The sequence below is a fragment of the Suncus etruscus genome, chromosome 4 (genome assembly GCF_024139225.1).
Source record: "Suncus etruscus isolate mSunEtr1 chromosome 4, mSunEtr1.pri.cur, whole genome shotgun sequence".
Taxonomy (NCBI): domain Eukaryota; kingdom Metazoa; phylum Chordata; class Mammalia; order Eulipotyphla; family Soricidae; genus Suncus; species Suncus etruscus.
In genome coordinates this window covers 132,063,367-132,090,367 of record NC_064851.1, presented here as the reverse complement: position 1 = coordinate 132,090,367, position 27,001 = coordinate 132,063,367, and the positions used below count along the sequence as shown (strand labels likewise).

The 27,001-nt window shown below is 38.4% G+C and overlaps 1 protein-coding gene and 1 pseudogene across 2 annotated transcripts in view; one reads left to right on the top strand and one right to left on the bottom strand.

Annotated features, from left to right (window-relative positions):
- Positions 1-27,001, bottom strand: part of MICU3 (mitochondrial calcium uptake family member 3) — a 132,551-nt gene that overhangs the window by 83,042 nt on the left and 22,508 nt on the right. The gene's annotated exons all lie outside the window — the stretch shown is intronic.
- Positions 22,804-22,954, top strand: LOC126007752 (uncharacterized; annotated as a pseudogene).

Genomic DNA, 27,001 nt, shown 5'->3' with positions numbered 1-27,001 from the left:
ACTGCATTCAATTCAGTCTACTTCAACCAGTCTTCTTCATTTTAGTACCTATTTCGGTTATCAAATTCAATGTCTTTTAAAGTAATTATTTTAAGTCTAAAATTAACCTAAATATTATATATAAGTGATACATTTTAAATTATAGATTGCAAATATAGCAATAAATCATCAAGAAGTATAATGTATGTACAGAAATTAAAAAAAATATTATCTGAGGTCTGGAGCAATAGTACAAAGTGGGTAGGGTACTTGCCAGGTTCAATCCTCAGCATCCCGTATGGTCCCGGGAGCCCACCAGGAGTGATTTCTGAGTTCAGAGCTGGAGTAATCCCTTAAGCACCAAGAAATGTAGCCTAACCCCCCCCAAAAAGCCATAACCCCCCAAAAAAAACCTTATCTGAAGGCCACCCATTTAGTAATATAAAACTAATTACCATATAAAATTTTATTATCAATCCTTATCATGTACTTAATAAACCTTTCAAAATAGTAAAGCCTAAACTAGACCATTTGTAAACCACAGGGAAGAAACTGACAGGAATCACAAGGTCATGATCAACATAGAAAAATTCTTAATTTCTTTTTTTTTCTACTGCACCTTTCTTTTATTCTCTTTCTCTTTTTAAAGCATTATCTTTATTTAAGACCATGATTACAAACTTGTAGTTGGGTTTGTCATAAAAAAGAACACCCCCCTTCACCAGTGCAACATTCCCATCACCAATGCCCCCCCTCTTTCCTCCTCCCCACCCCCTGCCCAAAACAGGCATTCTACTTCTCTCACTCATTAACATTGTCATGATAATTGTTAGTGTAGTTATTTCTCTAACTGCACTTACCACTCTTTGTGGTGAGTTTCATATCCTGAGCCAGTTCTTCAGCCCTCATCTCTACTGTCTCTAGGCATTATTACAATAATCTTTTATTTTTCTTAAAACTCATAGATGAGTGAGACTGTTCTTTGTCTCTCACCTTCTGTCTTATTTCACTCAGCATAATAGTTTCCATGTCCATCCCTGTATAGTAAAATCTCATAACTTCATCTCTCCTGGTGGCTGCATAATATTCCATTGTGTATATGTACCACAGTTTCTTTAGCCATTCATCTGTTGAAGGGCATTTTGGTTGTTTCTAGATTCTGGATATTGTAAAGATTGCTGCAATGGATATAGGTGTGCAGAAGGCATGTTTGTATTGCGTTTTTGTGTTCCTAGATATGTCACTAAAATACAAATGGCCAAAAGGCACTTGAAAAAAATGCTTCATATCACTAATCATCAGGGAGATGCAAATCAAAACAACAATGAGGTACTATTTCATGCCACAGAGATTGGCACACATCACAAAGAAAAAGAACAATCAGTGCTGGCGGGATGTGGGGAGAAAGGAACTCTCATTCTCTGCTGGTGGGAATGCCGTCTAGTCTAGCCTTTATGGAGATTTCTCAAAAAATAGAAATTGAGCTCCCATATGATCCAGAAAAGTTCTTAATTTCTACGAGCGAGGATAATGGATATTAAGAAGACCTTTAAACTAATAATGGCTACAAAGAGAAACAGCCTCAGATTCTAGAGGGCAGCAGCAACAGAGATAAGACTGAAGATTGTCCAATAGCTTCTCAGAAATAGCAGCTTCAATGTAAATCCATACTAGTCTTAACATAAAGTTTCCAAGTTCCATTTTATCTGGAGATAACTCTTTAAAATGGCTTATTGTAAATAAAATCATTTCTCTGCACATACTTCTGCTTTTGATATTTTTGTTGCTATTAACAACACATAAGTGAGGAGGCTTCTAAACGTAGGGATATGAAAACAATAACTTCACTTTCTTTGAGTGAGGGTTTGGGAATTGTTGGGCCACATCTAACATTTCTCATGGATGTGTTTTGCTCTGTGCTCAGAAATGATTCCTGGCAGTGCTCAGGGGTTGAACCCAGGTCAAAACATGTAAGGCAAGTACCTTATCCGCCATACTATCTGGCTCAGAAACAAAACCAATTTTTTTGTTTTGTTTTGTTTTTTTTTAGTCACACCAAGCGTTGCTCAGGGGTTACTCCTGGCTCTATGCTCAGAAATTGCTCCTGGCAGGCACGAGGAACCATATGGGATGCTGGGATTCAAACCAATGCTGGTCCTAGGTCAGACGCTTGCAAGGCAAACACCCTACCGCTGTGCTATCTCTCCAGACTTCCCCTTTTTAAAATTTTTTATAAATTAATTTATTTAAATAAAATGTATCACATAGTTGTCATAACTGATCATAATACATTTGTTTTAGGATGACAAAAGTGGAGTTGTTAAAACAATAGAAAGAAAATAAAAAACTAAAACATAAAATAATAATAATATAGATAAAAAAGAAAGAAATGTTCATTAGCAAGTATATTTGTAAGAATTATTGTATCTCTAGTAAAACCATGATTACACTAGAAGAGGGTTTAGTAAGACCCCCCCCCCCCACCTTTTTAAGCTGAGATACAAGAATACACTGTGTGTGTGTGTGTGTGTGTGTGTGTGTGTGTGTGTGTGTGTGGCAGTTGTTGTTGTTTGCAAAGGCACAACAAAATATGGGAGAATTGGAAAGGAAAAATCTTTGGCCTAGCACTCTGGCATAAGACCGACTCCAGGCTCTAGGCCTACTAGGTTGTTTAATCCCATAGTCATTGTCAATGGTGTGGGTTAGAGCTCTTCATCATGGTTGTTACTGTCAGGTTTCTGTAGTTATAGGTCCTGTTTTCTATAAAGATTCTATGAAGAAGTTCAGTGACATGTAGTGCTTTCTAGTTTAATCTCACCATTAGGTAGCAATGCAAAGAATACTGTCCTAAGAAGGCAGACTGTTGCTGTTAGCAAGTCATCAGGGTGTCGTAAAGACCCTCTTTGGAGTAAGTCAGTGCCATGGAAGTTGTAGGGCCTTTCTTGGTAGCTTTTTTATTTCTGGTGATGGTGTAGAAAATCGTAATTGTTTTCACAGATGGTGTCCATGGTTCAGGGGTGAATGGTCAATGTCCAATCTACTGGTTTAAACCAAGTCACTATGCCAAGTGTTCAGGGTGTAAGACTACTGCAGTGTGTTCCTATCACTATTAGATAGGAACTTGTTTACATATGTAAACTTTCCCCCATTTTAATGTGCCTGTGCAGCGAAGAGCAATGCCACAAGTATTACTGGTGTATGTGGAGGACGAGGTAACAAGCCCAACAATCCTCTTTATCAATTTCTGACATAAGCTCTAAACAGTTACCTATTAGAATTCATACTAAACAGATACCGAGGGTGGGGGGAAATTGCTGCTACATAAGAAGATATTCAATTAAGGTTATGCCTATTAAAGGAACACATCTAAAGAAATATTCAAAGGGGATGTATGAGTCCCCTTTAAGTCTTTTGAATTATCTGGGGGAGGGATAAAGTCCAGAGCGCAGCTTCAGCCTGGTTTGGCTTTGTGGAGTCTAAGGAAAATGGCTCCCAGCAGTCACCTATCAGGAAATGTTCTCAGGTGGGGAAATTCTGAGCAATCATATCTGGTAGCAAGCAAAAGTCCACAGTGAAGGAAGGTGGAGGAGAAGGGGCCACTAAGAGCAAATCAGTAGCAGCAGTGTCGATATTTTCTCAGGCTAAGAATCCATCTTTTCACTTTTGGAGCTGGGGTAGCTTTTTTATTAAACAATAAGCACATTTTAATGTTGACTTACCCACTATTTTGACAATTTGTTCCAATTTTTAAAATTTTAATAAAATATTGTTATTGAAAGTGTATAAAATCCCTTAGTATATTATGAGAAACATGCCTTTCTTAACCTAGTAGAGGGGAATTCTAAGCTCCATGAGTGAGTGCCATAATCAAAGGCACACACTGGCAAGTTTGATCTGTCTTTTATTTTTATTATTATTATTATTATTATTATTATTATTATTATTATTATTATTATTATTATTATGTTTTTTTGAGTCACAGCCGGCAGCACTCAGGGGTTACTCCTGGCTCTATGCTCAGAAATCGCTCCTGGCAGGCACGGGGGTCCATATGGGATGCCGGGGTTCCAACCACCGTCCTTCTGCATGCAAGGCAAAACACTCTACCTCCATGCTATCTCTCCGGCCCCTGATCTGTCTTTTAAAAGAGCTCCTTTAGGGGCCAAAGAATAGCATAGCAGTAGGGTATTTGCCTTGTACTTTGGGCCAACTCAAGTTCAATCTCTGACATCCCATATGGTTCCCCAAACCTGCCAGGACCGGTTTCTGAGTACAGAGCCAGGATTAACCCCTGAATACATCTGGGTGTGGCTCAACACCCTCCCCCCCCAAACCAAAACCTCCTTTTTGCAAAACTGGTTTCAAGGCCATTAATTTCCTAATCTGTTGCCTGTTGCATGCCTTGTCATTATCATTATTTCAAATATAAATGATATTACATACTGAATATTACTTATTAACTGTACCCCGAATTAATAATTTCCTTGGTTTTTAAAAGAATATGTTTTAATTGTGAGAGCTGATACTAAGATAGTAATCATGACATTCTTTTCTATAAGCATGTGAGGGTTCAAGGTGCTTTAACACTATGTTCACTTCACAGCTAACTCTGGAACCAATTCTGTTTAAAATAGAAGGTAATAAATAAAAACATTGTTTATCCTATTCTGGGACCAGGAACTGAACTTCTGATATGCTTCCTATCATCAGAACCCATCCCTTAATTCTCTATTTCACTACCTGGGTTTCCACCTATAAGTTTATTTCCCAATCTCAGACGTTGGATAGAGGCTTTTTTTGTTTTGTTTTGTTTTTTGTTTTTTTGGGCCACACCTGTTTGACGCTCAGGGGTTACTCCTGGCTATGCACTCAAAAATCGCTCCTGGCTTGGGGTAACCATATGGGACGCCGGGGGATCCAACCACAGTCCGTCCTACGCTAGCGCTTGCAAGGCAGACACCTTATCTCTAGCGCCACCTTCCCGGCCCGGATAGAGGCTGTTTTTCAGTTGCTCTCTTTGGTATTTCTTTCTAAATTCTGTCTCCTAATAACAATCCATTTAATGGTTGATTACTGCTAGACCTTTATGAATCTAAGTTGGTTAGTCCAAACTTGTTAACAGAAACACAATGAGTGTCATTTTACTATATGCTTGGGTTAAACTCTGAGAACTATAATATCTCTGAGTTATGGTTAGCTCTAGTAATGTTTTAGATCAATGTTGGTTTCCTTATTAGTATTCCAATTTCTCTGGAAGTGAGACCTGATACTTTTGCAGCTATTGCTAAAGAAATTAATCTACTCCATATCAAATGGTCTACGTGCTTCTATTCAGACAAGATTACCTGCCAGAAAACTTCTGCCATCATACCCTTTTTGTGTAAGATAATCCTCCAAATAAATACTGATTAATTATACTTTAAAATGAGAAAATAATGTGTAATCCTGAAAAAGATCACCTTTAAATAATACAACTATGATTTATTAGTTAAATGTGGGCGTAGTTTAAGTAGTTGTAAAGGTTTTAACAGTGGTTTTATTAGATTAAAAAATACAAATATCAAAAAGGTAAGTTACCACACAATATTTTCGGAGGTAGAAAATCTTGTTTGTATGGAATTTTTCATATTTAAAAGACCATACTAAGTTGCTACCCAAGCACAGAGCTGAGTTAGTACAAAAATGACCTTATCTATAATTCTGCTAAGTATGGTCACACAGAAGAGAACTGCAAAAAAAAAAAAAAAAAAAAAAAGGTATAAAAGGAAATTGAAACAGCATTTCACATGACTCCCTCTAGGAAATTATATTTTATGCTTTCTAGGAAATTATTTTCTGAGGATTTATTAACATCTTTTTAACTAGCCAAAATGTGTAGGGCTCCTTTCTAGCTCTAGAGAGCTCTATATTTCTATTTTGATAGTAATTGTGAATTCATTCTAGTTTTCCTTCATCTTAGTTTACCTACTTACAAAAATGGCAAATTTACATGGAAGTAAAGAATTCAAATTCATCTATAAAATAGCATAGTTAATCCTAAAATAAGTAAATATTTTCCATAACTGGATTCTCTCAGTCATACTGACATAGTAAAATGAGTAAAATAAGTAGTCGCAGAAATGATAAAAGTTAAGTTTTTAAAAATTAGCTTATCTTTCTAAAAGTCATAAAAAGTACTGTAGCAATGCAATTATCTTCCCTGGAATTTCCAAATTCAGACCTTTGCAACTAGTACTTATATGTTACTTCTTAAGGCAGTAAAACTAGGGCCTTCAGGCAATGGAGTACATCATTATCCTTCCTATGAACAGAGAGCAAAGGTTCACTGCCAAGGCAGAGGCTCATGTTACTTCAGGTCAGCAATTTGAAAATTTACTCTGTGGTAAGGACTGGTTTTCCCAGGGAGGCGAGATTAAATGCCAGATAAAGGATCAACTACTTGACAATTAGAGAAACTGATGCCTACAAGCTGATAATACCCTAAAGAGGTAACTTGAAACAATTCTATCAATTATCTAAACACTATATAATGCATTACCTTTCAGCAGCTGCAAAGGAAATGAGAATAATGACTAGAAAGAAAAATAAAAGGCACGTGTATTAATCAAAATCACTGCACTTACTCATCCTTACTAGAGATTTTGTTTTATTTTTTTATAACACCTTGATTTACAAAGTTGTTCATAATACAGTTGTTTCAGGGATACATATTCCAAGATCAATCCTATCATCAGTGTGACCTTCCCTTCACCACCCTTAAAAATATTTTTTATCTATTGAATCAAGCCAATACTAATTTTTAAATTAATGCTAATTTTCAAAATAATTTTTAAAATTGCTTTGAAATGTTTTTCTGACTACATATAGGAATTTGAGAATCAGTTTCTACCTGATGGTGGTGGCTGTATGATCATTTTTTTAATTAAAGAATAGTTTTTATTTATTTCACATTTTCTAAGCAAGATCTTAAAGGATGTCATGATATTCTACTTAAGTAGGTAAAATGTTCATAGAAGTATTATACTTGGCTTTCTTTTATGGCTTCAGGGTTACTTGTAGAAGCTTCTAAGAAGATAAAAGGTGTAACATTTTCTTAGCTTGTTGGGTGGTCGAAAGATTAGGTATCAAATTCCCAGAATGGGAAAATCCCAAAGAACTGGAGGTAAAGTCTTTTGATGCTTAGTAAGTGTGTCTGTGGAAATATATGCACAGCTAAGAAGTTAGATAGCATTTCTCCAGAGGAGATAACATTTTTAAGAAGTTATGAAGTGAAGGGATTTAAAAAAAAAACCTGATCAGTTATAATTTAAAGCAGTGTTTCTAGACCTCAGGATATTCCAAAGGGTCCACAGGTGAAACTCATATAAATAGTAGCCATGCCCAAGATTTGGGGCCAACTAGTAGGACAGAGTTGAAATACAGGATGGAAACACCTTTGGAAGGGGAAGGCATAGTTGAAAAAGGTTGAGAAACACTGATTTAAAGTCTCTACCTATATTATTATAGTAGCTTATGCCAGAATTTTTACAAGTTTAAAAAGTACTTTCACATAGACCATTTACCATTTATATAATTTATATTTATATCATCTTATTATCATTATAAGTCAAGTATCTAAGGAGACAGTAGGCAGTGGCTAACAAGGGATAGATCATCTCTTGCCATATTTAAGAGCTTTGCTGCCATAATGCCTTCCTTGCCAGACTACCTGACTTTTTAACTTTTCTACTGACACTCATCAATAAACATACACAATGGCCTTTCTTCTATCTTAGAAAGCTTTCATTACTCACATAATATGACTTTCCTTTCTGAACAGTTCTTTACAGTAAGGCAACTGGAGAGAGCCATCTGCCTGTCCTATCTGATTTCTCCACTTTAGTGGGATTTCTCCTCTACTCTCCACTGCTTTTCAAGACATTAATGACCATTCTGCTAAAGCAAGTGATCAGTCAACTCTTAATTTTCTTTTCAGAGCTTCTGATACCACAGATATCTTTCTATTCCTTTTTACAATTTGTCTTGGTTTCCAAGACTTCACTTATTTTCCTCTGGCTGTTTCTACTAGATACAATGACCAGTAATTTTTATTTTACATAGTGCTCTAGGATTAGTTCTTGGACAATTTTTTAAAATATATACTTTTAATATGTTCCCTAGATGTTCTTATGTAATAATTTTATATTTTAATTCTGTAACAAATTTATTTTTATCTCCTGCTTTTACATTAAAAAAATGTCCATGATGGGGCCGGAGTGGTGGCACAAGCTGTAAGGCATCTGCCTTGCCTAGCCTAGAACGGACCTTGTTCGATCCCCTGTGTCCTATATGGTCCGCCTAGCCAGAAGTGATTTAAGTGATTTCTGAGTGCATAGCCAGGAGTAACCCCTGAACATCACCTAGTGTGGCTGAAAAACCAAAAAAAAAAAAAAAAAATTCATTGACAGCACGAATTTTGGGTTAAGTGGCACACTTAAGCTTCCTGAGGATAGGAGAATTTATGGGTTGTTGAACTTTCAACTATTTGCTGAATAAATGAATAAGGTAACTGTGAAACTTCCTCTACTTTAAAAATAATAACTTGGGGGCTGGAGAGATAGCATGGAGGTAGGGTGTTTGCCTTGCATGCAGAAGGATGGTGGTTCAAGTTCTGGCATCTCATATGGTCCCCCGAGCCTGCCAGGAGTGATTTTTGAGCATAGAACCAGGAGTAACCCCTGAGCCCTGCCGGGTGTAATCCAAAAACAAAAACAAAACAAAAACAAAAATAAATAAAAATAATAACTTAAAAATCAATGTATAATATTATCTGATGTTAACAATGTAGATAACTTCTGAAAATATGGCGTAGAGAAGAAAAAATGATAAAGCTTCTTCACTGATCTGTCTTTTTAAAAATGAGAAATTTTCAGATAATTCAGGTGTCAGATATATAGATATTAAAAACATGTTAAATTTATTGTTATTGCTTAAAGACTAAAAATAGGATATATACCTTTCAAACCACTAGAGGGAGAGAAATGATAAGGAGAAAAGAAGACGTCTAAATAACAAAGGGAAATACACTCAATGCAGCATAAATGAAAGCAAACATGTTCATAATTGACCCTTTAAGTATGACTGAGGTCCAGAGCAATAACACAGTAAGTAAGGCAATTACATTGTAGGTGGCCAACAACAGGTTGTATCCCCAACACCAGATATAGTTCCCCAAGCCCAGCTAGGAGTGATTCCTGGGCGCAAAGCCAGGAGTAAACACAGAACACTATTGGGTGTGGCCCAAAAACTAAAATCAAAGCCAATAAAGCAAACCAAACCAAACCAAAACAAACAAAATATCCAATAACTATGACTGAGTCAAACTCCCTCATTGAAAAAGGACAACTTTCAGATTTTATTTGTTTGGTTTCGGTGAGGATGCTACTAAGTAGTGATCAAGGGAATTTGGGACAGTAGCAAACTACACTAAGCCAACAAAACTTGTTCTTCATTGCAAGGGTCTGAAAGATGTCTGCTGCTGGGACCCTGTGATGCTAGGTAAAGGCTCTCCAAAGAAAATTGTTGCCAGGAATTGAATCAGTATCTCTGGCATGCTTGTATTAGCTCTGTACATTCCAGTCTTTATGTTTTAGTTTTTGATACTAGGAAATCATATAAATGCTCCTTTCAGGAATCAGAATTAAAAAGCATTATCCAGACATTTAAAATACATGGAATTAATGACCAAAGCATTAAGTCATATAAAGAGAAGTGCAGCATAAGACCTATGAACAAAAGGGTTCAAAATTATATGACAGAAAGGCTTTTAAAAGAATGCTTTAGATCCACTAGAAATACTTAAGTATGAAAGTCAAGAGAGAAAAAGACCTAAGTAAAAAGTCATATAAAGTGCTCATTAACTTTGTTTTTTAAAATCTTTTTTTGTTTTTTATTGTTTGTGGGGCACCCCCAGCAGTGTTCTGGGGTTATTCCTAGCACTGTGTTCAGAAATTACTCCCAGCAGACTGGGCAAACCTTATGGGATGCCGGGGATCAAACCCTGTTTGGCAACATGGAAGCAAATCCACAATGCTATCTCTTTGGCCCCACTCATTAGGGCTTTATTTTTTATGAATATACAAACTAACAACTAGTTTTCAAAAACCTAAAAAAATTAAAACATGAAACTTATATAGGTCTATGAAACATTCACAATATTAGATAATGGTGGAAATAAGTTAACATGGGCAAATAATATATATCCATATATTTATCAAACATAATATTAAATTAAAACTGTAAAGGACAGGAATCATATATTTAAGGACTTTAAAATTCAAATAAGTGTATATTAGATACATTATTTGTAATAAAATTAAAAAATAAAAGTTTAAAATGCAATATGACAGTCTAATTTATAATAATGTTTACCTTTTGGGAAAAAAACATTTTGATAAAAATATATTATTATATTACTTTTCACACAACAAATACTTCCATATCTATGTGATATTATCTATCAGCTTTGAATATTGAATGTATTTCATTTAAAAAGAAATTAATGTCTTATTTATTGCCTTATAAAAATGCTAAACTTTACAGTAAAATATTAGCAAAATACATCACTTTGGAAAATTTGATTCACTGGTAGACAATTCTTGATTTAAAGAACTAAAAACTAAAAAATGAGATTAAAAGCTAACTTAAGTAAATAAGAGAGTGAAGAGATAGCACAGTAGATAAAAGTGTTTGACTTGCAACCCAACTGACTGATGCAGGCTTGATCTCAGGCACTTCAAATGGCCCTATCCCTGCCAGGAATGATCCCTGAATGCAAAGCCAGGAGAAAGCTGGAGCTCTGCCAGATGAGGCCCAAAATATTAAAAAAAAAATTATTTTAGGGAGCTACAAATAACAAACTGAGCGATTTGGTTAATGCAATTAACAGCAAAATAAGTACAACAAGGAAGGAAGCTTGCCTTGCAACTGGTTGTATCTCTGCTAAGGGCAGAGCTGGGAATAAGCCCTGAGCACCACTAGGTAATCCCCCCCAAAATAAATAAAATAAATGACACATTTGACTTCAGAAGCTATAAAAGGATAACATTTGAAGAAAACAGAAGGAAAAATTAGTCAATAAACAATAAAAGAGAAAGCCAATTTCATAGAATATTAAGTTTGGCTAACAAAATTAACTTAAAGCTAAATTAAGTATAAATATGATATTAAAAATGTTCAAATATGGGCCCGAAATAATAGCATAACAGTAGGGCATTTGCCTTGCATGTGCCAACCTGGGACGGATCTGGGTCGATCCCTGGCATCCCATATGGTCCCATGAGCCTGTGAGCAGCGATTTCTGAATGCAGAGCCAGGAGTAATCCCTCAGAACCACCGGGTGTGGCCCCCCAAAATAACAAAAATAATTCAAATGTGATACAAGAATGAGAGACCCATAATAGATTCACATAATGCCAGTGTAAATACTGTTTAAATGAACAGGTAGTACATAGTCACAATTGTGTTAATAATGAAATAACATGTTTATATTTGTAAATATATTTTGGTGAGAAAGGAGGTCAAACTCAAGGGTGATCAGGGCTTACTACTGGTTCTGTGTTCAAAAATCACTGAATTGATCAGAGGACCATATATGGTGCCAGGAATCAAAGCAAGGTTAGTGGAGGGCAAAGCAAACACCTGAACCCTTCTTGTATTGTATCTCCAGTCCTATAAACATATTCTAAAGATCTCAAGTCAGAAAAGATCTCATGGGGCCGGAGTGGTGATGCAGATGTTAAGGTGTTTGCCTTGCACACGCAAAGCTAGGATGGACCTTGGTTCGATCCCCCAGCATCCCATATGGTCCTCCAAGCCAGGAAAAATTTCTGAGTGCATAGCTAGGAGTAACCACTGAGCATCACTGGGTGTGGTCCAAAAACCAAAAAGAAAAAAAGAAAAGAAAAGATCTCAGGTCTAAGTTAGGGACAGGATTAAATTCTTTAATATGTTCTAGAAATAAGATTCAAAAATTGGCAAAATAAGTAAATAGATAAATAATAATAAACAAAAGAAACAATCTCTACCTCACTAGTAATCAGAGAAATAAAAATTTTAAAACTCAAATTGGAAGAAAAGTTAAATGTAAAATATTAAATGAAGGGGCAACACCCAATGCTTATTGCTAAGAAAGTACCATATATTTTGCTCTATAAGATGCATCTGATCATAAGATGCACATAGTTTTTATTTTTTTTTAAATTTATTTAAACACCTTAATTACATACATGATTGTGTTTGGGTTTCAGTCATGTAAAGAACACCACCCATCACCAGTGCAACATTCCCATCACCAATGTCCCAAGTCTCCCTCCTCCCCACCCGACCCCCGCCTGTACTCTAGACAGGCTCTCCTTTTTCCTCATACATTCTCGTTATTAGGACAGTTCAAAATGTAGTTATTTCCCTAACTAAACTCATCACTATTTGTGGTGAGCTTCCTGAGGTGAGCTGGAACTTCCAGCTCTTTTCTCTTTTGTGTCTGAAAATTATTATTACAAGGGTGTCTTTCATTTTTCTTAAAACCCATAGATGAGTGAGACCATTCTGCATTTTTCTCTCTCTCTCTGACTTATTTCACTCAGCATAATAGATTCCGTGTACATCCATGTATAGGAAAATTTCATGACTTCATCTCTCCTGACAGCTGCATAATATTCCATTGTGTATATGTACCACAGTTTCTTTAGCCATTCGTCTGTTGAAGGGCATCTTGGTTGTTTCCAGAGTCTTGCTATGGTAAATAGTGCTGCAATATAGGTGTAAGGAAGGGGTTTTTGTATTGTATTTTTGTGTTCCTAGGGTATATTCCTAGGAGTGGTATAGCTGGATCTTATGGGAGCTCGATTTCCAGTTTTTGGAGGAATCTCCATATCGCTTTCCATAAAGGTTGAACTAGACGGCATTCCCACCAGCAGTGGATAAGAGTTCCTTTCTCTCCACATCCCCACCAACACTGTTTATTCTCATTCTTTGTGATGTGTGCCATTCTCTGGGGTATGAGGTGGTATCTCATCGTTGTTTTGATTTGCATCTCCCTGATGATTAGTGATGTGGAACATTTTTTCATGTGTCTTTTGGCCATGTGTATTTCTTCTTTGTCAAAGTGTCTGTTCATTTCTTCTCCCCATTTTTTGATGGGGTTAGATGTTTTTTTCTTGTAAAGATCTGTCAGTGCCTTGTATATTTTGGAGATTAGCCCCTTATCTGATGGGTATTGGGTGAATAGTTTCTCCCACTCAGTGGGTGGCTCTTGTATCCTGGGCACTATTTCCTTTGAGGTGCAGAAGCTTCTCAGCTTAATATATTCCCATCTGTTAATCTCTGCTTTCACTTGCTTGGAGAGTGCAGTTTCCTCCTTGAAGATGCCTGTAATGTCCTGGAGTGTTTTGCCTATGTGCTGTTCTATATATCTTATGGTTTAGGGGCTGATATCGAGGTCTTTAATCCATTTGGATTTTACCTTCGTAAATGATGTTAGCTGGGGGTCTAAGTTCAATTTTTTGCAAGTGGCTATCCAATTGTGCCAACACCACTTGTTGAAGAGGCTTTCCCTGCTCCATTTAGGATTTCCTGCTCCTTTATCAAAAATTAAGTGATTGTATGTCTGGGGCACATTTTCTGAGTATTCAAGCCTATTCCATTGATCTGAGGACCTGTCCTTATTCCAATACCATGCTGTTTTGATAACTATTGCTTTGTAGTACAGTTTAAAGTTGGGGAAAGTAATTCCTCCCATATTCTTTTTCCCAATGATTGCTTTAGCTATTCGAGGGTGTTTATTGTTCCCAATAAATTTCAAAAGTGTCTGATCCACTTCTTTGAAGAATGTCATGGGTATCTTTAGAGGGATGGCATTAAATCTGTATAATGCCTTGGGGAGTATTGCCATTTTGATGACGTTAATCCTGCCAATCCATGAGCAGGGTATGTGTTCCCATTTCCGTGTGTCCTCTCTTATTTCTTGGAGCAGAGTTTTATAGTTTTCCTTGTATAGGTCCTTCACATATTTAGTCAAGTTGATGCCAAGATATTTGAGTTTGTGTGGCACTATTGTGAATGGGGTTGTTTTCTTAATGTCCATTTCATCCTTATTACTATTGGTGTATAGAAAGGCCATTGATTTTTGTGTTAATTTTGTAGCCTGCCACCTTGCTATATGAGTCTATTGTTTCTAGAAGCTTTTTGATAGAGTCTTTAGGGTTTTCTAAGTAGAGTATCATGTCATCTGCAAACAGTGAGAGCTTGACTTCTTCCTTTCCTATCTGGATTCCCTTGATATCCTTTTCTTGCCTAATGGCTATAGCAAGTACTTCCAGTGCTATGTTGAATAGGAGTGGTCAGAGAGGACAGCCTTGTCTTGTGCCAGAATTTAGAGGGAAGGCTTTTAGTTTTTGTCCATTGAGGGTAATATTTGCCACTGGCTTGTGGTAGATGGCCTTCACTATATTGAGACAGGTTCCCTCCACTCCCACCTTGCTGAGAGTTTTGATCAAGAGTGGGTGTTGGACCTTATCAAATGCTTTCTCTGCATCTATTGATAAGATCATATGGTTTTTATTTTTCTTGTTATTGATGTTGTGTATTATGTTGATAGATTTACGGATGTTAAACCAGCCTTGCATTCCTGGCATGAAACCTACTTGATCGTAGTGGATGATCTTCTTAACGAGGCTTGAATCCTATTTGCCAGGATTTTGTTGAGGATCTTTGCATCTGCATTCATCAGTGATATTGGTCTGTAATTTTCTTTTTTTGTAGCATCTCTGTCTGGTTTAGGTATCAAGGTGATGTTGGCTTCATAAAAGCTATTTGGAAGTGTTTCTGTTTGTTCAATTTCATGAAAGAGTCTTGCCAAGTCTTGGAAAGTTTGATAGAATTCATTAGTGAATCCATCTGGACCTGGGCTTTTGTTTTTCGGCAGACATTTGATTACTGTTTTAATTTCATCAATGGTGATGGGGGTGTTTAGATATGCTACATCCTCTTCCTTCAACCGTGGAAGATTATAAGAGTCCAAGAATTTATCCATTTCTTCCAGGTTCTCATTTTTAGAGGCGTAGAGTTTTTCAAAGTAGTTTCTGATTACCCTTTGAATCTCTGTCATATCAGTAGTCATCTCTCCTTTTTCATTCCAGATACGAGTTATCAAGTTTCTCTCTCTCGCTTTCTTTGTTAGGTTTGCCAGTGGTCTATCAATCTTGTTTATTTTTTCAAAGAACCAACTTCTGCTTTCGTTGATCTTTCGGATTGTTTTTTGGGTTTCCACTTCGTTGATTTCTGCTCTCAGCTTTGTTATTTCCTTCTGTCTTCCTATTCTTGGGTACTTTTGTTGAGCTTTTTCTAGTTCTATTAGCTGTGTTATTAAGCTACTCAGGTAAGCTCCTTCTTCCTTCCTGATGTGTGCTTGCAAAGCTATAAATTTTCCTCTCAGTACTGCTTTTGCTGTGTCCCATAAGTTCTGATAGTTTGTGTCTTTATTATCATTTGTTTCCAGGAACCTTTTTATTTCCTCCTTGATTTCATCTCGGACCCACTGGTTATTGAGCATGAGGCTGTTTAACTTCCAGGTGTTAAAGTGTTTCTTCTGAGTCCCTTTGGAGTTCACAAATAATTTCAGAGCCTTGTGGTCAGCGAAGGTAGTCTGCAAAATTTCTATCCTCTTGATCTTATGGAGGTATGTTTTATGTGCCAGCATGTAGTCTATCCTGGAGAATGTCCCATGTACACTGGAGAAGAATGTGTATTCAGGTTTCTGGGGATGGAGTGTCCTATATATATCCACTAGGCCTCTTTCTTCCATTTCTCTCCTCAGGTCTAGTATATTCTTGTTGGGTTTCAGTCTGGTTGACCTATCCAGTGTTGACAAAGCCGTGTTAAGGTCCCCCACAATTATTGTGTTGTTGTTGATATTATTTTTCAGATTTGTCAACAGTTGTGTTAAATATTTTGCTGGCCCCTCATTCGGTGCATATATATTTAGGAGAGTGAATTCTTCCTGCTCTACGTACCCCTTGATTAATATAAAATGTCCATCTTTGTCCCTTACAACCTTCCTGAGTATAAAGTTTGCATTATCTGATATTAGTATGGCCACTCCAGCTTTTTTATGGGTGTTGTTTGCTTGGATGATTTTCCTCCAGCCTTTTATTTTGAGTCTATGTTTGTTCTGACTATTCAGGTGCGTTTCCTGTAGGCAGCAGAAGGTTGGATTGAGTTTTTTGATCCATTTAGCCACTCTGTGTCTCTTAACTGGTGCATTTAGTCCATTGACGTTGAGAGAAAGAATTGTCCTGGGATTTAACGCCATCTTTATTTCAAAATTTGGTGTGTCTTTTGGGTAGTCTTGTCTTTGATTAGGTCTTTCAGTTTTTCTCTTAAGACTGGTTTTGTGTCTGTGAAGTTTCTGAGCTGTTTTTTGTCTGTGAAACCATGTATTCTTCCGTCAAACCGGAAAGTGAGTTTAGCTGGGTATAGTATTCTGGGTGAAGCATTTATTTCATTCAGTCTTGTCACAATATCCCACCACTGCTTTCTGGCATTGAGTGTTTCTGGTGACAGGTCTGCTGTAAATCTCAGGGAAGCTTGCTTGAACGCGATTTCCCCTTTTGATCTTGCTGTTTTCAGAATTCTGTCTCTATCTGTGGGATTTGTCATTGTGACTAGGATGTGTCTTGGGGTGGTTTTTCTGGGGTCTCTTTTGGTTGGTACTCTTCGGGCATGCAGGATTTGATCACATATATTCTTTAGCTCTGGAAGTTTCTCTTTAATGATGTTCTTGACCGTTGATTCTTCCTGGAAATTTTCTTCCTGGGTCTCTGGGACTCCAATGATTCTTAAGTTGTTTCTGTTGATCTTATCATAGACTTCTATTTTCATCTGTTCCCATTCTTTGACTAATTTTTCCATTGTCTGCTCATTTGCTTTAAGTTTTTTGTCCAATCTCTCCTGCTGTATGGAATTGTTATGTATCTCATCTTCCACAGCACCAAGTCTATTCTCAGCTTCTGATACCCTGTCCCAGAGCTTATCCATTTTGTCATTCACTTCGTTTACTGACTTTTTCAGTCCTGTTAGTTGACATGTCATTTCAGTTTGGAGTTTTGTGATTTCTGTCTTCATATTTTCTTGGTTCTTATTAGTGTTCTGTTCAACTCGATCCATGGTTTCTTGGAGGTCTTTGAGCATCTTCCATATTGCTAGTCTAAAGTCCTTATCTGAGAGGTTGATTAGTTGGTTGGTCATTATCTGGTCCTCAGAATTGTCATCTTCATTCTCTATGTCTGATGCTGGCCTGTGTTGTTTCCCCATTGTCACACTTGTATTGTGGGTTTTTCTACGTGTTGTGGTAGTATTCATTATCTATATGATGCAGGCAGCACACTCCTCTGGCTCCTCCCTTTCTGGATGGGCTGACTTGCCTCTAAGGGAGGGGAGTCCTCTGTGGATGAAGCCTCACACTGGGTCAAATCTTAGGCCCGAGCATGCAACAGAGAAGACAGTCCGGAGAGAAATGTTTGCTTCTGTGATATAGCACCGTTCTTAGTGTAATTTTTCCTTCTTGTTGCAATGGTGTTCTTTTCTTAGAAAGAGTGCACGGCCGCATACAGAAGCAGAGCGGCCGTGCTCCTCTGGAGCCTCTTTTTGCCCCACTCGCAAGAGTTTCACGCAAGAGGACAGTAGACAGACATATACAGGTCACACTCACAGTTTTTCACAGTTGGGCCCCACTGGGCCGGTGTACTTTCGTGGATTTTCCCCGCCTGGTGTCACACACAGGAAGCCGGCTTTTTCGCACATAGTTTTTAGATCAGGGGTCTCAAACTCGCGGCCCGAGGGCCCTTTCCGGCCCTCTATACAACATTTTGTGGCTCTGCCCTAGAGGAATCATTTTTTGTTTTGTTTTGTTTTAGTTGTTTGGGTCACACCCCCCAATGTTCAAGGCTTACTACTGACTTTGCACTCAAGGATCACCCCGATCAGTCCTGCGGCCCCCAGGTAAATTGAGTTTGAGACCCCTGTAGATGCTCTCCTCCCCTACACTCAGGCTTCTGCTCCAGGAGGCATTCACTCCATAAGACGCATCTTTTGGGAAATAAAGTACGCCATCTGGTATGAAAAATATAGTATATAATTGTATAGCCATTTTAAATTACAATATGTTAAATTTTTACTAAAATGCAAAGCGATTTATTTGGCAAATCATTATTTGCAACTACACAGAATCCTGAGTATTCATCAAGGCACTGTTTCTAACTGTGAAATAATAGAAATGATAAAATTTCCTATCAAAACTAAAATAGCTTAAGAAAATTGTGGCAAAGGGCTGGAGTGATAGCATAATGTGTAAGGTATTTCCTTACTGGAGACCCAAGCAACAGTAAAATTTTAACTAGCAACCTGAGGTATCTAAGAGTCACCCAGATAGAAAAATTGCAACCATGGGGCCTGAGCGACAGCACAGCAGTAGGGTGTTTGCCTTGCACGTGGCTGACATAGTATGACCTTGGTTCAATCCCCTGACTCCCATATGATCCCCCAAAGCCAGGGGCGATTTCTGAGTGCAGAGCCAGGACTAACCCCTGAGCGTCACCAGGTGTGGCACAGAAAACAAAAAACAAAAAGAGGCATCTGCCCAATGGTTCCGAACTTCGAGAAACTGTGAGTGTTGTCTGTATGTGTTTTTCTACTGTCCTGTCTCCTGAACGTCTCATGAGTGGGCTGAAAAGGGCCCAGCAAAATCGCTCTCCAAGAGGCTCAGAATGCTGGGCCGGAACTCCAAAGAAGAAAGGAAAAATACATGGCTTCACAGATATACAACAGCTCGGAAACTTTACAGACTCAAAACCAGTCTTAGAGAAAAACTGAAAAGACCTACTTTAAGACAAGACTGACCAACAGATACACCAAACTTTGACACAAAGACGGTACTAAATTCCATGACCATTCTTTCTCTCAATGTCAATGGACTAAATGCACCAGTTAAGAGACACAGAGTGGCTAAATGGATCAAAAAACTCAATCCAACCTTCTGCTGCTTACAAGAAACACACCTGAATAGTCAGAACAAACATAGACTCAAAATAAAAGGCTGGAGGAAAATCATCCAAGCAAACAACACCCATAAAAAAGCTGGAGTGGCCATACTAATATCAGATGATGCAAACTTTATACTCAGGAAGGTTGTAAGGAACAAAGATGGACATTTTCTATTAATCAAGGGATATGTACAGCAGGAAGAAATCACTCTCCTAAACATATATGCACTGAATTAGGGGCCAGCAAAACATTTAATACAATTGTTGACAAATCTGAAAAATGATATCAATAACAACACAATAATTGTGGGAGACCTCAACACGGCTTTGTCAACAGTTGATAGGTCAACCAGACTGGACACCAAAAAGAATATATTACACCTGAAAAGAGAAATGGAAGTAAAAGGCCTACTAGATATATATAGGGCATTCTACCCCCACCTGAATACACATTGTCTCCAAAGTACATGAGACATTCTCCAGGTTAGACTACATGCTGGCACATAAAACATACCTCCATAAGATCAAGAGGATAGAAATTTTGCAGGCTACCTTCGCTGACCACAAGGCTCTAAAATTACATGTAAATTCCAAAGAGACACAGAAGAAAAACTTTAACATCTGGAAGTTAAACAGCCTCATACTGAATAACCAGTGGGTCCGAGATGAAATCAAAGAGAAAATCAAAATTTTCCTGGAAACAAATGATAATAAAGACACAAACTATCAGAACCTATGGGACACAACAAAAGCAGTCCTGAGAAGAAAATTTATAGCTTTGAAAGCACACATAAGGAAGGAAGAAGGGGCCTACCTGAATAGCTTAAGGACACAGCTCATAGAATTAGAAAGGGCTCAACAAAAGGAACCAAAATTAGGGAGACAGAAGGAAATAACAAAGCTGAGAGCAGAAATCATCGAAGTGGAAATCCAAAAAACAATCCAAAAGATCAACGAAAGCGGAAGTTATTTCTTTGGAAAAATAAACAAGATTGATAAACCACTCGCAAAACTAACAAAGAGAGAGAGAGAGAGAGCGAGAGAGAGAGAGAGAAACTTGATAACTCATATTAGAAATGAAAAAGGGGAGATCACTACCGATATTGCAGAGATTCAAAGGGTAATCAGAAACTACTTTGAAAAACTCTATGCCACTAAAAATGAGAACATGGAAGAAATGAATAAATTCTTGGGCTCTTATAACCTCCCATGGTTGGATAAAGAGGATGTAGCATATCTAAACTGTTGGTTCCCGTGACATGACAGTGGCCACTTTTGCAAAAACCTCTCTGCCATTTTCCAGTCCTACGTGCTGTTTGCTACAAAACCCCTGGGCCAGCAGGAAACAAGTAATACATAATTTCTTAGCCCAGGGGAAAGAGAAACACAGCCTGGAATGAAGTTAGATTTCCCTAGTCCACATTCTTGAGTTAACAAGGTACCTTTTGTGCAGCATCGGGTTTTTACAAAAGAACTTTGCCCCACCATAAATCTGTTAAGAGTTTAGGAATGTGGCCAAACAGACTACCCAGGATCTAGCATGACTGCCCCCTGCCCACTTTCCATATTTGGGGAATGATGTTATGTTCCTTGTTCCAACCTACCTGTCCTGTGTTTATACCTTATTTGGAATAATGAGATAGTCTGTGCACTAAAAAGAGTGATTGACACTGCCTTTTGCCTGCCCCCCTGTACCTTCTCTATATTAGAAGGTGCTGAACCCCATTAAACGCCTTTGAACGGAATCCTGTCTTGGGCCTTATTATTACTAACCTCTCTTAGATTTTTTTCAAGGTGTGGCTGTGTGATCTGAGCTTTGCTAAATAAAGATGCGGTTGTACGTGAGCCTCTTGTCCACTCTCCGCTGGCCGGGCCCCTTCGGGGGGCTTACAGGACACCCGCATTTTGGAGCCCAACGCGTGGCAGGACCACCACCACACTCGGACGACCAGTCGGCGAGTCCGGAGCCTATTCGTAAGTTGCAGAAAGCCCCATCAGGGTGGTGCAGATTAGGCTAGCCTAACATTAATTTTGATATATTTGTCGTCCCATACACCGCCCCTGATTGGCTTTTGGGGCAACCCCATTGGATTCATGACCATGGGTGCAGCATTGAGTACTGAACTTAAATTCATTCAAGATATTCAGTCTGAATTGAAACGCAGACATATAGAGGTTACCAAAAAAGACATTTGTTATTTTTTGATGTTTGTTCATGATGTTTGCCCTTGGTTCGTTATAACCTGCCCAGAAATCTAGTGTTCCCGGGCTCCCTCTCGCTCTGACTCTGTCTCTCAGTTTCCTTCCTCTTCTGACACTTCATCTTCACTTCTGCCGCTGCGCCCTCTGTGCAAAATCCTAAACAGCCCTTCACTTCCCTAGCCTCAGCTCTGTCCCTGTTCTACCAAGACCTTTACTCCCCTCACCACCCTTCCCTCCTTAGCCAGCAATTGCAACAGCACAAAGCCTTTAATTGGAAAAGCCTCAAAGAGCTGTTTCAAGCCGTAACCTCCTATGGCCCCCAAGCCCTTTACACGCTCTCCTGCTTAGAATCTATTGGGGGGGGGCGGCACTGTCTCCCCCACTGATTGACGCAATATTGTCTGCACAGCACTTAAAGCTCAACTCTGTCTCCTGAGAAGCTAAAAAAATTTTTCCCCCGCTGTTAAGCCCTTGCAGGCAGGCAGGGATTCTGATCTCTAAGCTCGTATAGCTGGCCTCGCCCCTTTTCATACCTTAAAGGTACAGCACACACTTTCCAGGTCCCAGCTTGCCAACACGGCTCCGTGCCTAAAAGTCGCTCCCCAGAGCCCGTGTTCCAACAGCTCCCCCACACGTGGCAACAAACTTTTACTACCCTCCCCTGCCCTCCTGGCCAGGCTGCTGCTTCAGCAATTAGCGAGCAGGGCGAACCCCCCCCCCCCATCCCTTAGGGTAGAAATGCAGCCCTAACTTCCCTTAGGTTTTTATGGTTGTCTCTCTGTTGTTACAAATGTTCCTTTCTCCTGAGTTGGGATGCCTGAGTTAAAATATTTTTCTAAGATAAAGACCACAGTTGGTAAAATCAGAAGGTTTTAAAAGTGTTCAAAAATGTCATAATAAGCCCTTTAATCTATGCAGAGGTAGTGTATATGTGGCATACTCTATACCTGTTTTTAACACAGTAAGTTTCTGTGTAGTCAAAGTGCAAACAAAAATTTTGAAGAAAAAATTTCACTTCTTTCTTAAAGTTGGTAAAATTTTGCTTAAATACAGAAAAATAGTGCTACAATTATTTTCAAAATTTTGTTGTGTCTCATAAGATGCCACAAATAATTGTGAAGTTTGTAAATTAAATTATGCGGCATACGTGTGCCTTTTCAAACAGCATTTGTGTAATTAAGTTTTGTGCATTGGGTGTTGTAAAGTAATTATTAAAACGTTGAAAATTAGAAAACTTTCTAAATTCAGGTCTGTAAAGGTTAAAAGATTCCAGGAATAAAAAAGCAACAGAAAGATAAGTGCAATAAACCCCCTTTGTTCATGCCTCTCAGAAATTTTAGAGCAAGGTCATAATTCTGTTACTTGTAATAACAAATTATCAGTAAAAGAAAAACCTTTTGGTGTTTTAAAATTTAAACGGACACACAATTATTAAAATTTGAGTCTTTTATATTTCTATTAGAAAATTTATTTTAATTTTTAAGGTACTTAAAAAATTATGTGAAAAATAATGTGGTTAGCCTTTTTAAACAATATAGTTAATTTAATGCACAATGAACACCTAAGTGTGCCTTATAGTACCCTTGGTTTTAATTTTGTGCTACAGCAATTGTTGTTCTTTACCTCTGCTTTGAACAAAAAAAAAATAAAAACAAAAAAACTATTCTTTTAAGTGTATTCAGAAAATCAGCACATTATACAAATCTGTATATTTGTGTTAAAATAAAGAAATCTAGTATTGAGTGAGTAAGAAATGGCTGGATGTGGGGGTTTCCAGGCAGAGTGCTGATTGCTCTACCTGCAGAGTCTCCACCCGGCTGTGCTTCTTCTGAGGAAACTGAGGACCTGAAGGGAGCCCTGTCCTACTCTTCTCTGTCTTTCCTGAACTCTGGAAGCTCTCCTCAGAGCCCTGGGAAGCGAACTCCAAAAAAACTACTTTCGGAAGCTAGCCAGCTAGCCAGTGAGTGAGTAAGAAAATGGCTGCATGTGGGGGTTTCCAGGCAGAGTGCTGATTGCTCTACCTGCAGAGTCTCCACCCGGCTGTGCTTCTTCTGAGGAAACTGAGGACCTGAAGGGAGCCCTGTCCTACTCTTCTCTGTCTTTCCTGAACTCTGGAAGCTCACCTCAGAGCCCTGGGAAGCGAACCCCCAAAAAACTGAAGCTACCCAGCAAGTGAGTAAGAAATGGCTGCATGTGGGGGTTTCCAGGCAGAGTGCTGATTGCTCTACCTGCAGAGTCTCCACCCGGCTGTGCTTCTTCTGAGGAAACAGAGGACCTGAAGGGAGCCCTGTCCTGTCTTTTCTGAATTCTTGAAGCTCTCCTCAGAGTCCTGGGAAGCGAACCCCAAAAATACAGCATTCTGAAGCTGCCCAGCAAGCAAGTGAAAACTACGCCTGTCCAGTGGGGCCCGACTGTGAAAAACTGTGAGTGCTGCCTGTGTGTGTCTCTCTACTATCCTGTTGCGTGAACCTCTTGAGAGTGGGCTGAAAAGAGGCTCCAGAAGGCACTTAGCTCCACTTCGCTACGCAGCCGTGCGCTCTTTCTAAAAAAAGAACACCATCACAAGAAGAAAAAAAACCACACTAAGAACTGTGTTGGATCACAGAAGCAAGAATTTCTCTCCAGACTGTCTTCTCTGCTGTGTGCTCGGGCCTAAGATTTGATCCTGTGTGAGGCTTCATCCACGGAGGACTCCCCTACCTTGGAGGCAAGTTGGCCCATCCAGAAAGGGCGGAGCCAGAGAAGTGTGCTGCCTGCATCATATAACCAATGAATACCACCACAACACGTAGAAAAACCCACAATACAAGTGTGACAATGGGGAAACAACGCAGGCCAGCATCAGACATAGAGAATGAAGATGACAATTCTGATGACCAGTTAATGACCAACCAACTAATCAACCTCTCAGATAAGGACTTTAGAGTAGCAATATGGAAGATGCTCAAAGACGTCAAAGAAATATGGATAGAGTGGAACAGAACACTAATAAGAATCAAGAAAATATGAAGACAGAAATCACAAAACTCCAAACTGAAATAACATGTCAACTAACAGGCCTGAAAAAAATCAGTAAACGAAGTGAATGACAAAATGGATAAGCTCTGGGACAGGGTATCAGAAGCTGAGAATAGACTTGATGCTGTGGAAGATGAGATACATAACAATTCCATACAGCAGGAGAGATTGGAAAAAAAACTTAAGGCAAATGAACAGACAATGAAAAAATTAGTCAAAGAATGGGAACAGATGAAAATAGAAGTCTATGATCAAATATAAAATATATTTTGGTCTTAAGCTCTAGGTGTGGAAATGCATCACATGTCTTTAAGTATATTTTATAATGTCTAAACATTTTGTTAATTTGGTATATAATATTTTTTACAAATTATTCACTTAAAGTCTTCGAAGTAAAAACAGTTGTTTGTTTTTTATACCTTTAATAATCATAGTTCATGCTCTTGTGTTTGATCATAAAAATTTTAACACATTATTACAGCTGTCTTACTATTCTACTGTGAAACCAATTTATAAAAAACCTGTTCATTTACAGCAAATATCATACTTCAAAGTGGAGACTCCTTCTACAGTGCTCATTAACCATTTTACCTAACAAATTTTTTAACTGCTAACATTTTACTTCATGCTTTAAACTTCAAATTAGAACTGTTTTAAAAATGTTTTGTGTTAAATCTAAACCTTAAAATTTATTTTCAGCAGTTCCACTCCAGCTACGTTAAAAAAAATTTTTTTACAAATATGCCGGCTAAATATTTCAAAAGCGCTTGTCAATTTTTCTAATGCAAGTTTTAATTCAATCCTTTTGTCTGTTCATGTTTGTGTTGTGATGAGTGAAAGTGGCCACAATGTTGTGTTTTGTGTTGTTTTGTACTGTCTGTTTATTTGTTATTTTTGCATTTCATGATAAATACAATTTTTAAAGCCTTATCCATTTTTGAAATTTTCAATTAATTTTTTTTAACCTGGCTCAGTCTGGTCATCTAACAAACTGTAACATCCTGCTGAGAATTATGTGTTAAGCTAGCTTTGTCCTTCTGACAGCATGGCAGAAAGTGTAGGGGATGGTAAACCCCAGATTTCTCAATGGCCATCGGGTATAACTTTTCCCTGGAGAATTTCTGGACTTTGCAATCACCCAGCTTTCCTGCTATGTGTAAGTTAAGGCCTATAGAATATGAATTTGTAGCTAAAGAATAGCATCAGCTTTAAAATAATAACTAAGAAGTTTTAAAAAAATCATTTAGGTTGTTTAAAAGTTTTTGAAAAATTGGCGATTGTTAATTACAAAATTTTTTGAATGCTAAAGTCTGACAGAAGTCAGGAGGCATTCCCGTGGCATTCAAAAATAACCATTTTGCCTCCTGCCAAGCTGTTTTCTTATAAACCTCCTGCAGCCTCCCGTAGTCCTGTCTTCATCCACTTCAAAAAAGCCTGTCACCTCTCCTGTTAGCCTGCCATTCCTGCAGACCTGTTTCTGACTAACTCCACCTTTGACAATGCTGAATTTGACTCTGCCTGGCTTCCCTGGATGCCCACCACTGCCACTAACAAACTCCCTCGCAATTTGTCTGCTCCACCTGACTCTCCCTTGCAAGACGATGACAACACCTCTGGTTCCTTCCCTTCCCCTTTTAACTGCCTCATTTCACAAACAATACAACCTTCTGCGATGCGGTATGAAGTCTCAACAACATGGCATAACTTTAAAACTAGTGGTGGGACTTGAACTTTGCCTTTTGGTACCCAATATGCTTCCCCCTATTCCCCTTATTGAAAATTGTAATCAAATTCTTGTCGTTAATTCCTCCTTTCAGTTCATAATTGCCCCCAATTTAACGTTTTTTGCCTGTTCTACTGGTTTATCTCCCCACATTGTTTCACATTTGTTTCTTCAGTCCAAGGACTATTGTGTTTTGGTTGTTTTAATGCCTAAATTAAATGTCAAACCAGTCACTGCTCTCACCCTAGCCTTATTCATAGGCCTGGGTGTTACTGGTGTGGGCACAGTACTTTATTCATTGGTTCATACTCTAAAATCTGTTAATGCCTTAAGTATAACAGTTGTTAGAAATGTTTACAAACTTAAAATAAGTTTACACTACTTAGAGCACACTGTTGAATCCCTAGCAAAGATAGTGCAGCAAAACCGCCGTGGTTTAATTTGGTTTCTTTTTTTTTGAAGGAAGGTGGAATCTGTGTAGCCCTTAAGGAACAATGTTATGTATTTAAAGACAAGACTGGGTTAGTTAGAGACAGTATTCAGCGTATTGGTAACGGAATGAAGGAGTTCCAAAAATGTTTTGACCAAGAACAAGGTTAGTACCAGAGCTGGTTTTTCTCTTCCCCTTGGCTTCATACATTACTATCCACTATTTTGGGTCCTCTTATTAGCCTTATGCTGCTTCTTTCCTTTGGCCCATGGGCTTTCCGCTAACTCACTGCCTTTGTTAAGAGCCAGGCAGACGAGGCTGCAAAAACCTCTGTTCAAGTTCACTGCCAGCAGCTTTCTTGACGTGACTCCTGTGAAAACTTGGCTATCGTTACCAAGCCGCGCTTCCAGCCATTAAGTTTCCAGGAGATAGAGCGCATTGCTAACAAACGGAGCTCGCTCCGGCCCTTGTGCTCTCGGCTGTGGAGATGCCTACAACGGGATTAGCAGGGTCCCAGTTAGGATATGGCTCCAAATGGCTATGGCAAACAATTCGGAACTCAGAGCTCACCCA